The sequence below is a fragment of the Megascapheus bottae genome, chromosome 4 (genome assembly GCF_031878675.1).
Source record: "Megascapheus bottae isolate mThoBot1 chromosome 4, mThoBot2.hap1, whole genome shotgun sequence".
Classification (NCBI taxonomy): domain Eukaryota; kingdom Metazoa; phylum Chordata; class Mammalia; order Rodentia; family Geomyidae; genus Megascapheus; species Megascapheus bottae.
Window position 1 is genome coordinate 18,295,737 of NC_143512.1, and position 13,937 is coordinate 18,309,673.

Sequence of the window (13,937 nt, forward strand, 5' to 3'; positions counted from 1 at the left end):
CACACACACACACACACACACATGCACGCACACGAACATGCAAACTCCACATCTTACAAGAGAAAACAGGGCCGGGAGCTTGGCTAAGTGGTAGAGTGCTTGCCTAGTATACACAGTGACCTGGGTTCAATTCCTTGGTACCACATGCATAGAAAAAAGCTGGAAATGGTGCTGAGGCTCAAGTGGTAGAGCTCTAGCCTTGAGAAAGTCCAAGGACAGGGCTCAGTCCCTGAGCTCAAACCCAGGACTGGAAAAAAGAAAAAAGAAAGAAAAGAAAACAGATGGCTAATAACAAAGGAGTGAAGCAACAAACAAGTGCAGCAAGGAACTATTTGAGACTAGAAGAGAACAAAGGGTGTTAAGAACCAAATTCCCTGCATGAAATCTAATTAAATTCTGTATCATAAAACTCAGAAAGTTAGGGACAACTGGACAACCTACATATAGACCACTACTTTAAACATTATGCTGAATTAATCATATATATCCTTCAAAACCTGATGTTGGAATTTAACTCCCAAGACAATATGGAATGAGTTAGAACTTTTCTGATTGCACTCCTGTATGAGTTCCATCCATGGGTGGCACCAAACCTACTGGCACCTTGAGCCAGAAATTCCCAGTATTTAGAATTAGGGGAAATAAACTTGTCTGTTAATTACATTCATAGCCCGAATTAAATATTTTGTTAAAGCAGCATGATGGATGAAGGAAAACATATTCTTAAGTTAATGTTAATTCTCTTACACCATGAAATCAGCATTACTATATTGCAAAAAAATCATTCATATTTATAGGACCTAAATGCTACAAGTTTTTCCTCACCATAACATCTGTAATGACTTCAAAACTATATAAATAGAACATGCAGCAAAAATATTAATCTATACAAAAGACAACATAGGAGCTCATATTCAGTTTTTCAGTAGCACTGAACACTGTCTCAATGAAATGCTGAAGGTACAGGAAGGCAGAAAGAATGAGGGGCACCCACTGTGACTGAAACATGAGGAGAAAAGGCAGACTTGCTCCCAAAATCATTAGATTTCCCTGTGATTGTGGGCTGGACACAATATCTAGATCCCAGCTAAAGGAGAGGAAGTAAATAAGCTCCAAGATACTTTCCATAGTAAATCTCATTATTCTACTATGACTTCTCAGCTTTAAAACTCAAAAGATAAACAAATGTAAAGTGGAAAAACGCATAGGGTAATAAGAATAACATAAGGAATTTGAAATAGTCCAGTGCTTCTTACAAAAAGCACAAACATTACTAACTCTGTTCTTTGGACAAAATATTCTTCACAAAAGAAACTAAAGAAGCCGAGCACTTGTGGCTTATGCTTGTAATCCTAGCTACCTAGGAGACTGAGACCTGAGGATCAGGTTCAAAGTCACACTGGACAGGAAAGTCCATAAGACCCTATCTCCAATAAAGTACTCGGAAAATCCAAAAGTGGTGCTGTGCCTCATGTGGAAAAGAGCGAGCCTCAAGCACAAAGAGGCTCAAAGTCAGCACCCAGGCTCTGAGTTCAAGCCTCAGGACTGAAATAAATAAATAAATATTTTAATTCCACTTTTTAAAAAGAATCTAAAGAAACACAGGCTATTATTTTAGGTAACAAAGAAAACCTAGCTATCTACTCAATTTCAGGCTGAATATAAATATGCTCTAATGAAGTCACAAAACCAAAGATGAATCTCTGAAGAATTTAGATGAGCTTGCAATTAAGCTTAGTATCATTACATACCTAGTGATATGATACTGCAAAATCTCTATGATAAAAAATAATAAAATTGCTCAACAAAATACTGGGTAAAAATATGGGAAAAAATTCAGACCATTGAAAAGAAATATCTCTTAAAGAAACTAAAGATGAAACAAAACTCACTGTAAAAGCATACACCAGTAATTTACACTTCCAGAAAGATTCTGTGGCCACAAGAAATCAAGCTCATAATTAATTAAAAGTCATACAGGGTTCTGAAGAATTCTTGGAGAAGCTTAAGGTTTACTATAAATGAGAGTATCTTACCTGTAATTCAGGAGGAATGGACTATAACAAAAGTGAAAACTGATTTTTAATAAAATAAGACATTGAAAGACTAAAGAAGGTGCCAGAACAAAGGAGAAAAAGGTGGTTTAGAAATGCATTCATTTTTTTGCATCAGAATTCATGGGACTTCTGTGTTACAAATGACTTCAGGATTTGGGGGCAGCTGAGCAAATGCTGAATGCCAGTATCAAGTACAGAAACCTTTTAAAAACCTCCCATAGGCTTAGTTATTTTTCCAAAAGGGATATAATTAAAAAGTTATAAATAGTACTAGTGCTGGAAATAAAAAGCATATGATAGATTTTAAATATGTACCACTTAATTTGTTTTACTTTGGATATTTAAATTTTATATGACATTTAATTATGAATTTAATTTCATATGACTTCAGAGTCTCTCTAGAAATCACAAAGGCAGAAACCAGAAGCAAGAATGAATGTTCAAGAAGAAAAGTATGAAATGTTGAGTTGGTATTGAAAATACAAGACCAGGAATACAAAGGATGAAGAAGCAATATATACTGGGATGCTGTTAATTATTATTGACAAAATAATTATTGACAAAATAATCATCATATCACAAATAAAATATATAAAATTCACTGAGATAAATGACAGGAAAAATAATTAACATAAATATAAAATTGTGTGCCTATGCAAAATAATCTGTCACAATTTCAGACACATGCAAAAAAAGAGATTTTTACTAAGAACAATAAAGTAATCCTACCTTACTATTATTCATTGCTGGTCATTTCTTATCTAAAGTAGCAGGTCCATGTTGAGGTATTACACATTAGGGATGAAGAAGACACTTGAGAAAATGATCTATTAATTACAATAAAAAAAATATTAAAATAAAATAAAATAAAAATAGCAGAGCACTAATAGCCTTGAGCACAAAAAATTTAATTAATTAAAACTCCTACATTAACTTAACTTGTCTGCTGCTTCCTGTTGCCCCTTTTGTTTGACCACTGTCTAAACGTGTAAAATATTTCACCTTCACCACACCCTATTCCTCTTTCAAGTTTGCAGCACACGAGAAAAGCAAAGGACTAACTTGCTAAAATACTTCTGCAGTCTAAGAATTTAGTACTAAATAACTTTTTTTTCAAAGGCCAAAGGTTTTTGAAAGATTGTCTGAGAGAAAAGATGCAAAGATAGAAAACATGCTTTATTTCCCTTCCATTAGTAGGCCAAAGAACGGTCCCTGAATGGGCTATTCTCTCTCAAGTCTTGCAGCTAGGGAGTCTTCTCATAGGACTCTGGAAACTGGCTACCTTCTTTATCAGTGATGTCAATTCACTCATGTCACTAAGGACTCAGGACCCTGCAGATGCCTAAGCACCTTACATAAAATTGCACGGTATATATATAATCCTGTGTATTTTAAATGATCACTAGATCCCTCTTAATACCGAATGTAATATAAATGCTATGTAGCCACTGTTATACTGAATTGCTTAGAAACTAAGAACAAAAATTCAAGTCTGTGCATATGCAGTACAAATAAATGCAAATTTGCGTGTGTGTGTGTGTGTGTGTGTGTGTGTGTGTGTGTGTGTGTGTGTGTGTGTGTGTTACCATCATTGCTTTACCTCAGGACCTGGTTCCTTAGCTTTTCCACTCAAGGATGGTACTACACTATTTGAGCCACAGCCCCTATGTGGCTTTTTTATGGCTACTTGGAGATAAGAGACATATACTTTTCTTGCCTTAGCTGGTTTTGAATCATGATCCTCAGAATGTTTTGAGCAGTGCTTGGTTGAATCTATACATGCAGAACCCATGGAGACAGAGGGCCAAGTAGATATCATTTAATATCCTAAGTTTCTTTTGCTTCCTGCACAATTTTGAATCTCCATTTTCATCTCTCCCCTTCTTCCATACTCTTCTTTTTTTTTCTTTTCTGTTTCCTATCATTTCCCCTACTTCTTCAAATTTCAAATAAATTTCAGTTTACCAGTGAGAGCACGCCTATCCTTTTCAGAAAACTGACCTAAAATAGCGTATCAGCCATATTTTCCAAATCTTCCCAACATTTCACTCATTTCTAAAGGATTCCCTCTTTGCTTCCAGACAATTATTTTATTTTAATCTAGATTTAGCAAGATTCTCTATGATAAGCTGATTGAAAATCTATACACATAATTTTAAATGCTGCTATATTCTTCCACTAACCAGTGAACTAAATGGTAATACAGACTTTTTTTTAACTCCTTGATACTAGAGTTTGTCTCAGAGCCTTGTATTTGCTAGGAAAAAGCTTTAATACCTGAGTCACAACTCAATCCTTTCTGGGTTTTTTTTTCCTGCTTTCTGCTATTTTTCTGAATAGGGTTAAAACCCTATAGGGTTATGTTCAAGCCAGCATGAAATAATCCTGCTATTTATATTTCCCATATAGCTAGGATGTCGGGCAAGTGCCACAGTGCTCAGCCTTTTTATTGACTGAAATGGGAATGTCAAAAAGTCTTTGCCTGGGCTGGCTACAGCCTACAATCTTCCTCATCTCTCAAGTTACTAGGTTTATGGGAGTGAGGCACTGCGTTATTACCAATGGCAGGATTTTTATATTAATACGGTTAGTGACTTCCAAATACCTGGAGTATAACAAACAAATATGAATGAATGAAATTATATAATGCATTATGATTTTTCTCTGATTTGTACATTGGCAAGTTATATAATGCATGATAGAATATATAACTTCTCTTTTACACTGCTTTCAAACACACTATTATCAAGAAAACCTTCAAGGTATACAGTAATAAATTTCTTCACTCATGCTATTTCAAAGGAACAAAATATGGCTTATTGTGTACCTAAATCTGTACATTATTCAAGTACTTAATTCCATTTCAAAGATAAATCCCCAATACTGGATCAGCCACTTAAGTTTAAAGTTCTAAAATTTTTGGACTTTCCAATTAATAAAATTATTCCAGAGTTATTGAGATTTCCATATTCTATTCTCTTTATAAGAAACAAGATAACTGAGATTCCATGTTCAACACAGAGCAGATTTATATGTCTTGTTCAAAATAGCTAATCAAAGCTACCATGCATTCTGTCTCAATGTATGTCAGTCTTCTCTATTTTTTAATGAAAAAAATGGACATGCCCTTAATATTGAAAAGACAATTTAAAGACCAGAACATCTAATTAGTAGTATCTGTAAGTAGAACTTTCCGTTGTTAAAACTACGTAAATCTGTGAGTAAAATTACATCCCTTATGTTTTTTCAAGGATATTACCATCCTTATCAGCAAAGATTTGCATTCACAAATGAACATGAAGAACTTTTTCCTGCTATACCTTCTCCCACAAACTTCCCCACTGTCACAGGCCTTGGCTGCTAAACTGCCTGAGAGGCAAATATAATCCCCATTTTGTGAATGTGATTCTAACCAGGAATGGGGAAGAGTGAAGCAAGAGAAGTACCTGAGGTGCAAAATTTATAAGGAGACAGTGATGAGATGGAGGACTTGGAGTCTTTGTAGGTTTTCTTTTTTCTTTTTCACCTCCTTCATCTCCTGGCAATATCCCCACATGGGACACATACATGGAACAGTAAAACTATAGAGCAAACTGTAACTCTGGCTTGGGGGAAAGGCAGTGCTGACCTGCAGTTGAGCCCTTTGGCTCACTGTAAAATACTACAGTAGCCATTGCCTAAGGATGTCACACTTGCTCAACACAATGGAACAGCAGCTACAGGAAAGAAAACCAGATAAATGTCTAGAGCAATAGGCACAGTGGACGACTAATTCACATAGAAGATTAGTAGGTCCAAGTGGCAAACACTGCCAAACATTGCTGTAATCCACTTCGATCCAATGGCACCAGTCCACACTGCCTAACTGGGTCTGAATAATATTAGAAGGGAATTTTAGCAGTAGCAGAGAACCACACTCATATTCCTAAATGGGGGTCGCTAACAGGGTGAGTCACTCATGGCCTAGGGCAGACAGGAAATGGAAGAGTAGAGGAAATTACTCCTTCCCTCAAACAGTATAGCAGACTTCCCACACTTTATCTTATCAAGAGGAGTGCCAAGAAGCACAGCACAACCAAAGCAAGCCTAAGAGTAGGTCTCAACTGAGATACATTGTGCCTTCTCCCACTAGAGAGATTACATCAGCTCAAGCCAGATCCTACAGCAGAATCTGAGGCTATCTGGCAATAAACTACATGCTCGCCAAAGAGAGAAATCTGAGAGTTTGGAAACTTATTTCTTGTTTACTTTTTATTTTCTTATTTGTGTTTGCTTTTTGTATTATTTGCTTAATGTTTTTTTTTTCCTTTTCCAATGTTTTTCTTTCTTTAGCATTGTTCTCATCTACCCCTTTCCCTACCCTGGAACTCTTTCTTTCTTCTCACGTCTAGTTCCTGACATCATTCCTCCTCATAATAATAAATCTATAGATCTGTACTGAGCATACTGGGTGTCTGCACTCATTCCATCTACACCCCTTCTCACCATCTTCCTGACTCTATCCCTCTTCTCTTACCCTTCCCACTCAAATGGCTTAGTTCTAAAATCCTTTGGCACTATACAAAAAAACAAAAAACAAAATAAAATTCACAGAAATTTGTAAAAACTTCTAAAACACCATTAGAAGACCAAAATTACAACTTACAGATACTAAGGAAGGAAAACAGAGGAAACAGAGGATACCTAAAGGTATAAGAAACATATTCAACAGAGTAATAGCAGAAAACTTTCCAAACCTGTAAAAAGTCAAGTACATCTAAGTATGTACAAAAGACCCAACCAGAGAAGAACCACTCCATAACATAATATAGTTAAAACATTAAGCAAAGAGAACAAAAGAAGAATACCAAAAGCAGGAAGCTAAAAAAATGCAGGTCACCTGCATGAAAACCCTATCACAAAAACAGATTTTGCAACACAAACCATAAAAACAAAGAGGGCTTATAATGACATAGTTCAAGTACTGAAAGTAAATAGTTGCCAACTCCACTCTACCTAGTGGAGTTTTCATCATTGAAAGGTAAATAAACCAGTCCAGCCGAAACAAAACTAAGATAATTTATCACCCCAGAACAAGCAGTACAGACATCCTATACACAGAAGAATATCATCATAAACATGAGAAAGGTAGGGAAATCAGAGCCCACCAGAAGAGTAAATAAACATGGGAGGATCAGAAAGAAATACAAAATTAAAACCAATGGGGGAATGACAGGTACTACCACACACAATTTTAATTCCAATATTTAAAATTACTGGACACACTCAATAGTTATATGCATGTGATTATATAAAATCATGTTTATCTAAAAAGTGGTAACAAGGTTTATGCATTTTACTTTTTGTGTTTTGTTTTACCTTTGGTCACTGCTTTTGATTTCTGTACTTGTCTTGCATTTAAGTTTATCTGTTTGGGGAAGGGTAAGGAGAAACACAGAAATAGTGGGACAAAGGGTAAACTAATTCAGCAGTGATACTCACTAGACACTATGTTGAAAATAAAGGATACAACTTATAAGGGAGGAGGATGGAATGGGGAGAACTGGGAAAAAAGGAGAGAAAAGATGACACTGTTCAAAAAGAAACATATGGCTTATATAACTGTAACTGCTCTGTATATCATCTTTACAATAAAAACAACTAAATAAATAAAAATCAATAGATAATTCTCCATTCAAAAGACATAGAATAATGAACTCGATCAAAAGGCAGGATCCGATGATCTGCTATATAGAAGAAATACATTTATGATCAAATAAACCCTGGTATAGGGAAGCTCAGGGAAAAAAATCTTCAAAGTACATATCTAACAAGAGAAATTTATAATCAAAATCAATCAGAAGAGCTAAAGAGAGTCACTTCACATTAATAAAAGGTATTTCCATCAAGAAGACAATAAATTCCTAATATGTATGTATAAGAAGCCAGTCTAGGGGCCGGGAGTTTGGCCTAGTGGTTAAAGTGCTTGCCTAGCATGCATGAAGACCCGGGTTCGATTCCTCGGTACCAAATACATAGAAAAAAGCCAGAAGTGGTGCTGAGGCTCAAGTGGTAGAGCTCTAGCCTTGAGAAAGTCCAAGGACAGTGCTCAGGCCCTGAGCTCAAGCCCAGGACTGGCAAAAAAAAAAAAAAAAGAAGCCAGTCTACCCAACATTGTAAAACAAATACTTCATACTTAAAACATACATAGACCAAAACACAAAGAGACTTAAAAGATTTCAATAACTCCATTCTTACCACTAGTATGTAGTCCAGACAAAAATCTCAAAAAATAAACCTCAAATTTACATGAGATCAACTAGATATAAAAAGCATTAAAAAAATTTCATCTAGTAACTGAAGAATACACATTTTTCTCAATAGAACATTGTCCAGCCTAAGATCATATTCTAGGTCATAAAGTGAGTCTCAGGAAATATTCTTTAAATGTAAAAAGATAAAATATAAAAAAGTCCCCAGTACCCCATCAAATTACAACAAACATGTGAAAACACGAGAGGGCCTTTTGCACATATACATGACCAAGTTGAATAAAGCAAAATATTCAAAACGAGTGAGATTCCAAGTATAACCCCACTGAACAATAAATAGACAGCTTAACAAAATAACTATCAGAAAGCTGATGTATATATATATATATATACATAAATATAATTGTAATTAGTAGAGGGGTTACAATTATATTCACCAGACAGAAGGAGCATTACTTCACACACATTGATACTCCTTCTTATGTTTTTGTCTCCATTTCCTTCCCCCTACCCATCCCCTCATCTTGTTTTCCTCCCTTTCCAGAAAGCTGAGGTCTTAATGAAGGGCAGGAACTAAAAGGAAGGATGCAGACAAATGAAAACAGGAACTGAGGCCAAACAGTTGTCATATACATGTATATAAAGACATAGATGTAAACATCTATGTCTTTATATACATGTATAGTGTGTGTGTGTGAAAATTAAACTAGGAAAGTTGGGACAAGTAAGGAAATGATAGGTGAATAGGATGGAATCAATGAAACGATCAAGATGCATTGTACTCATAAATTGACATGTTCAATTGAAACCCTTTTGTACAACTATTTAATGATAATAAAAAGATAAATATTAGCCCAGCACTGATGGTTCATGGTTGTAATTCTAGCTGCTGGGATCTTAGGATTGAGGTTCAAAGCCAGTCCATGTAGGAAATGATGAGACACTCCTATCTCCAATTAAGGACCAGAAAATCAGAAGTACAGCTGCATGTCAAAGTGGTAGACCTCAGTGACAGGGCCCAGGCCCCAAGTTCACACACCATGACTGACCAAAAAAATTCATTCTAAAATTCATTTTAAAAATTCATTTACTGCACACATAAATAGACAAGTTAAACTGAAATTCCTTTGAACAACTACTTGAAGGTAATAATTTTAAAAAGAAAACATGTAAGATGAGACTGAGTCATGCAGTGACACCTATAGATGCATCGCCTTGAAAGTAACAACTGTCTTGCTGATCCTACTTCTCTTTCAATCTACTGTTCCAAAATACATCCTACTATAATAAGCCAAATATCTAAAAGTAAGTAGACATTTAAATGTAATTTTACCTCCATTTATATACTATTTTCAAAGAAATTTCTTATTCATGGTGGCATAGTAAGTTACAAGAGGGAACAGAAAAGCCCACACAATAATTTTCTAATCTTTTGAACATAGGATGAGTTGCATGTGCATACACATGTATTGATGGGTTCTTTTTTGGTTTTGGTTTTGGTTTTGGTTTTGGTTTTGGTCAGTTGTGGGAATTGAACTCTGGGCCTGGGTGCTACTGCCCTACCGCTGGAGCCACAGAACCACTTCCAATTTTCTGGTGGTTAACTAGAGATAAGAGTCTCCTGGTCTTTAGTGTCTGGGCTGGCCTTCAACCAAGATCCTCAGGTCTCAGATTCCTGAGTAACTAGGATTACAGGTGTGAGCCACCATGCCTGGCTTGGAGGTTTGTTTGTTTGTTTTAATCTGAAGCACACTTTTTTGTAGTAGTATTTCAATATTCTTCTAGCAGAAGGATATTCTCAATCCACATGGTTTGGTTGGAATTAATTATACTCTCAAGTTCCTACAGCGGACACATGGCCCCCAGTGTGGAAAATCAGCATTTTCCTTCCTCTATACCTAGATATGCAGCTAAAATCAGACAGAGAAGCCTGAATCCCATCCCAACTCCCTTCACAAGCCCACATGCACACATGTGCACACACACACACACACACACACACATACACACATGACACCCAGGTCTTTACACATTCTAGGCAAGTGTTTACCACTGAGTTATATCCCAAGCAACCTCTAACTATAGCCGAATAGTTTTTGAAGAAGGTCTTTTTTCAGTTGAACTTGCTTAAGTGGAAAAAAAAATAAAAGGGCTAGGAATGTGGCTTAGTGGTAGAGCGCTTGCCTAGCATGCATGAAGCCCTGGGTTTGACTGCTCAGTAACACATAAATAGAAAAGGCTGGAAGTGGTACTGTGGCTCAAGTTGTAAAGTGTTAGCCTTGAGCAAAAGAAGCTCAGGGATAGTGACCAGGCCCTGAGTTCAAGTCCCAGGACTAGCATGCATGCATGTACACACACACACACACACACAAAACAAGTACCTACATGACAATGAGTCAACCCAAAGAAAGTGCCCAAAGATGGAAAGAAAAGTAGATAAAATTCTAAAAAGTTTTCCCATGAGTCTGAATTCAAGTGTGAATAAAATGTAGTCACTGAATTTAAAATTACTGTTGAGAAAGAGGTCTGGAATTTTCATGTTCCTTCAAAATAAGTATCTTCTGAACCAAAGGTATTATAAAGACATACACCAACTTAGGTATATACACCTACTTAGGCATAATACACCAACTTAGACAATGGTCTCTCCTTTAAGATAAAAACCTCTAAAGAACTCCGGAGAAATAAAGCCCTCTCCATTTCCTCCCTGTAGATATCCACTTACATTCTAGAATAATCCTAAAGAACCCTTCAGCTCTTCCTTCCCTCTGCAGGAGAAGATAGCAGGTATAGCAGCACCCAATATAAGTTTGGAAGCTCCTAATTTCAACACTTCTCTCCTGTGATGCAAATCCATTGTATATGTAGTAAATACCTGCCTTTTATCAACTAAACCTGGAGAAGGACTAGACAAGGGACTCATGCCAAGGTATTTCTCTGGCCTTTGCTTTTACTGTAATAAACCCTAAGTCTCTGACTTAGAACTATTCTGTTCCTATATGAATATAAAACTATGGCAGGCTAATGTAACTTGTTCAGACTAGGATTTGGGGTTTGACTAGTTGGGATATGTAGATCAAATGCAAAAACTAAAGTCTTACTACCTTTATAAAAGGTAAAATAACCCAAGAAACTCCTGATAAACAACGGCTTGTTACTGCTCAGTCCTTGATAGTTTTCTCGAGCCAGCCTCTCAGGACCAGAAAAGTAAAGCAATGCAGAGCCCTGTGAGAGACTCCTCATTATCCATTTTGCCTGTGATCAGGAGACAAAATTGTGGTATAATCTTCAGAGACAACCACAGTGGCAAACCAGAAAGGTTACTTCAATTCAGAAGCAAAGAAGTCCACCCATATGATTGGCAGAAAAATCTCTTTGTAGTTTTTCCTTTAAAAAAAAAAACTCTAGGATTTTTTTACTGTCTTTCTATTTTCATTCTGTCTCTGAATAGTAACCTTATTACTTAGTAGTACCCTTACCATATAACCATAAACAACTAGACTCTTCAAACAGAAGTAAATTATCCAGAGATACTGGGTCTACAGCAGTAAGTTTAAGCCATCTTTATTCAGTGGCAGGCAGTAAAAGCACTGTGCATTATGGTATATGAGGACATCCTTTCAAGAGAATGTATATAAGTGTACACAGGTGTAAACATTGAGAGGATTATGTAGTGCAAACTAAGAAGGCAAAACATCTGTACAATGAAAGCCATAAAATGCTGAAGAAAGAAACACTAAAAGATATGAAGACATAAAGATCAATCTAATTCCTGTTAATGACAAATGTTCAGAAATAGAAAAGCAATATTAAAATTCATATGGAAGTACAAAGTAAATAACCAAAACAATCCTGAGCAAAACAACAATGCTCACAGTATCAAAACACTTGTTTTCAAATAATACAAAGTCATATCTAAAAAAATTCCTTTAAACCAGCATGATACGATATCAAAAATAGACACACAGACCCAAAGAAATGAAACACAAAACCTAGAACTAAAAACACACTGAAGAAAAAAGACTCTTCAGCAATGGTGCAGGAATAGGCCTACCTAGAAATAAGACTGAACCTAGGTTGCTATCTCATCCTATTCTAAAATCAAAACAAAATTTATCAAAGATCTTAATACCAGAGAGAAACTTTGAGAAGACTAATAGAAAAGGTAAGAAAAACACTTCATGGTAAAGGCATAAAGACCTTCTGAATAGCATTTTAACAGTTCTTGAAACAGTAGCAAGAATAAATGTGTAGAATAATATAAAAAGTAAAAACTTCAGAGGAAACAGTTACAGGACAGAAGAGGCTGCTGACAGTGTGAGAGAAAAATCTTTACCAGTCACTTTATCTGAAAGACAATAATATCCAAAATCTTAAATTAAAAAAAAGTCAAAGAAGTAAACACCAGAAAAATATTGCAGACAATAATGAACAAATGAACTAAAAAGACTATTTGAAAGAAGTAAAAATGGCAACAAGTACATGAGGAAATGTTCAATATTTTTAGCCACAGGAAAAGCAAACCCAAACTACACGGAGAAGAAAAATCGCCCAAGCAGAATGACAATCATCATAAAACAAATAAATTAAGTGTGATGGTACACACCTGTAATTCCAGCTACTCAGGAGGTAGAGAACAGGATTGTTGTTGAAAGCCAGCCTAATTAAAAAAAAATAAAAAGTTAGCAAGAATCCATACCAACAAATAAGCCAGAGCCACGAATAGTTGTGCATACTTTTATCCCCAGCTACGTGAGAAGCAATGGTAGAACAGTGATGAAACTAGCCCCAAGCAATAAGCACATGATCCTATCTGAAAAACAACTAAAGCAATGAAGAGCTAGGAATATAGTTCAAATGCCATAGTGCCTGATTTCAAATTCCAGTACTTAAAAAAAAAAAAAAGGAGGGCCTTTCTATACTGACAATGTGAGTTAGTGTAGCCACTGTGCAAATCAGCATAAGTATTCCTCAAAAGCTACAAGTACAACTACCATAAGATCCTGCTATATCACTCCTGGACAGATAGGTGAAGTAGTCTACACAGTCTACATACAATAGAGACACCTGCATACTTGTATGACTACATCACTCTTCACAATGGCCAGGTTATAAAATCAACCTATCAATGGATGAATAAGTAAAGGGAGGAAAAAGAGAAAGAAAGACTGCAATATTCTGTACTTATCTGCAGCCACAGTTAAATTCTTACATAGCATGAGTATTAACATTTATAGAAGGACCAAAAATGAAAGTCACATGTCTTCCTGCTTTCAGTTCCATTCCTAGAACAGCTTACCACTCTCTTGTCTGACAAAGCACATTTCTGCATGATTTCTTTTGTGGACTACCCTGAAGGATCTATCCATTTCTACCCTATCTTCAACTGCTTCTGAAAAGAATGGCATTGCTGTATATATAATAACAAGTGGTTCTAAGCTTCATCACTTGGATCTGAGAATGTCAGTCCATTCACAGAGTAAAACGTTCTCCAAAGTCCAGGTAAAAACACAGAACCTTAGTAATTGGCAATTACCAAGGTCTAACTCCTAGTGTTATAATTGAGAAATTATCAGAAAGAACACATATATTAATGTCAAAAGGCAGAATCATCCTTTTTTTTTTTTTT

The 13,937-nt window shown here is 35.8% G+C and overlaps 1 protein-coding gene across 24 annotated transcripts in view; it reads right to left on the reverse strand.

The window, feature by feature from the left end:
* Positions 1-13,937, reverse strand: part of Fer (FER tyrosine kinase) — a 432,292-nt gene that overhangs the window by 331,026 nt on the left and 87,329 nt on the right. For 13 of the 24 annotated variants that reach the window (XR_016535240.1, XR_016535241.1, XM_090331522.1 and 10 more), the window contains 2 exons: positions 12,915-12,968; positions 2,787-2,884 (listed from right to left, as the gene is read on the reverse strand). The exons of 3 other annotated variants lie outside the window; for them this stretch is intronic. The gene's annotated coding sequence lies outside the window, so the exon portion shown is untranslated. Of the gene's footprint in view, positions 1-2,786; positions 2,885-5,503; positions 5,722-7,415; positions 7,465-7,566; positions 7,600-12,914; positions 12,969-13,937 lie in introns of those variants that run through there. 8 more of the 24 variants (XM_090331527.1, XM_090331528.1, XM_090331523.1 and 5 more) reach the window with 5 other exon arrangements.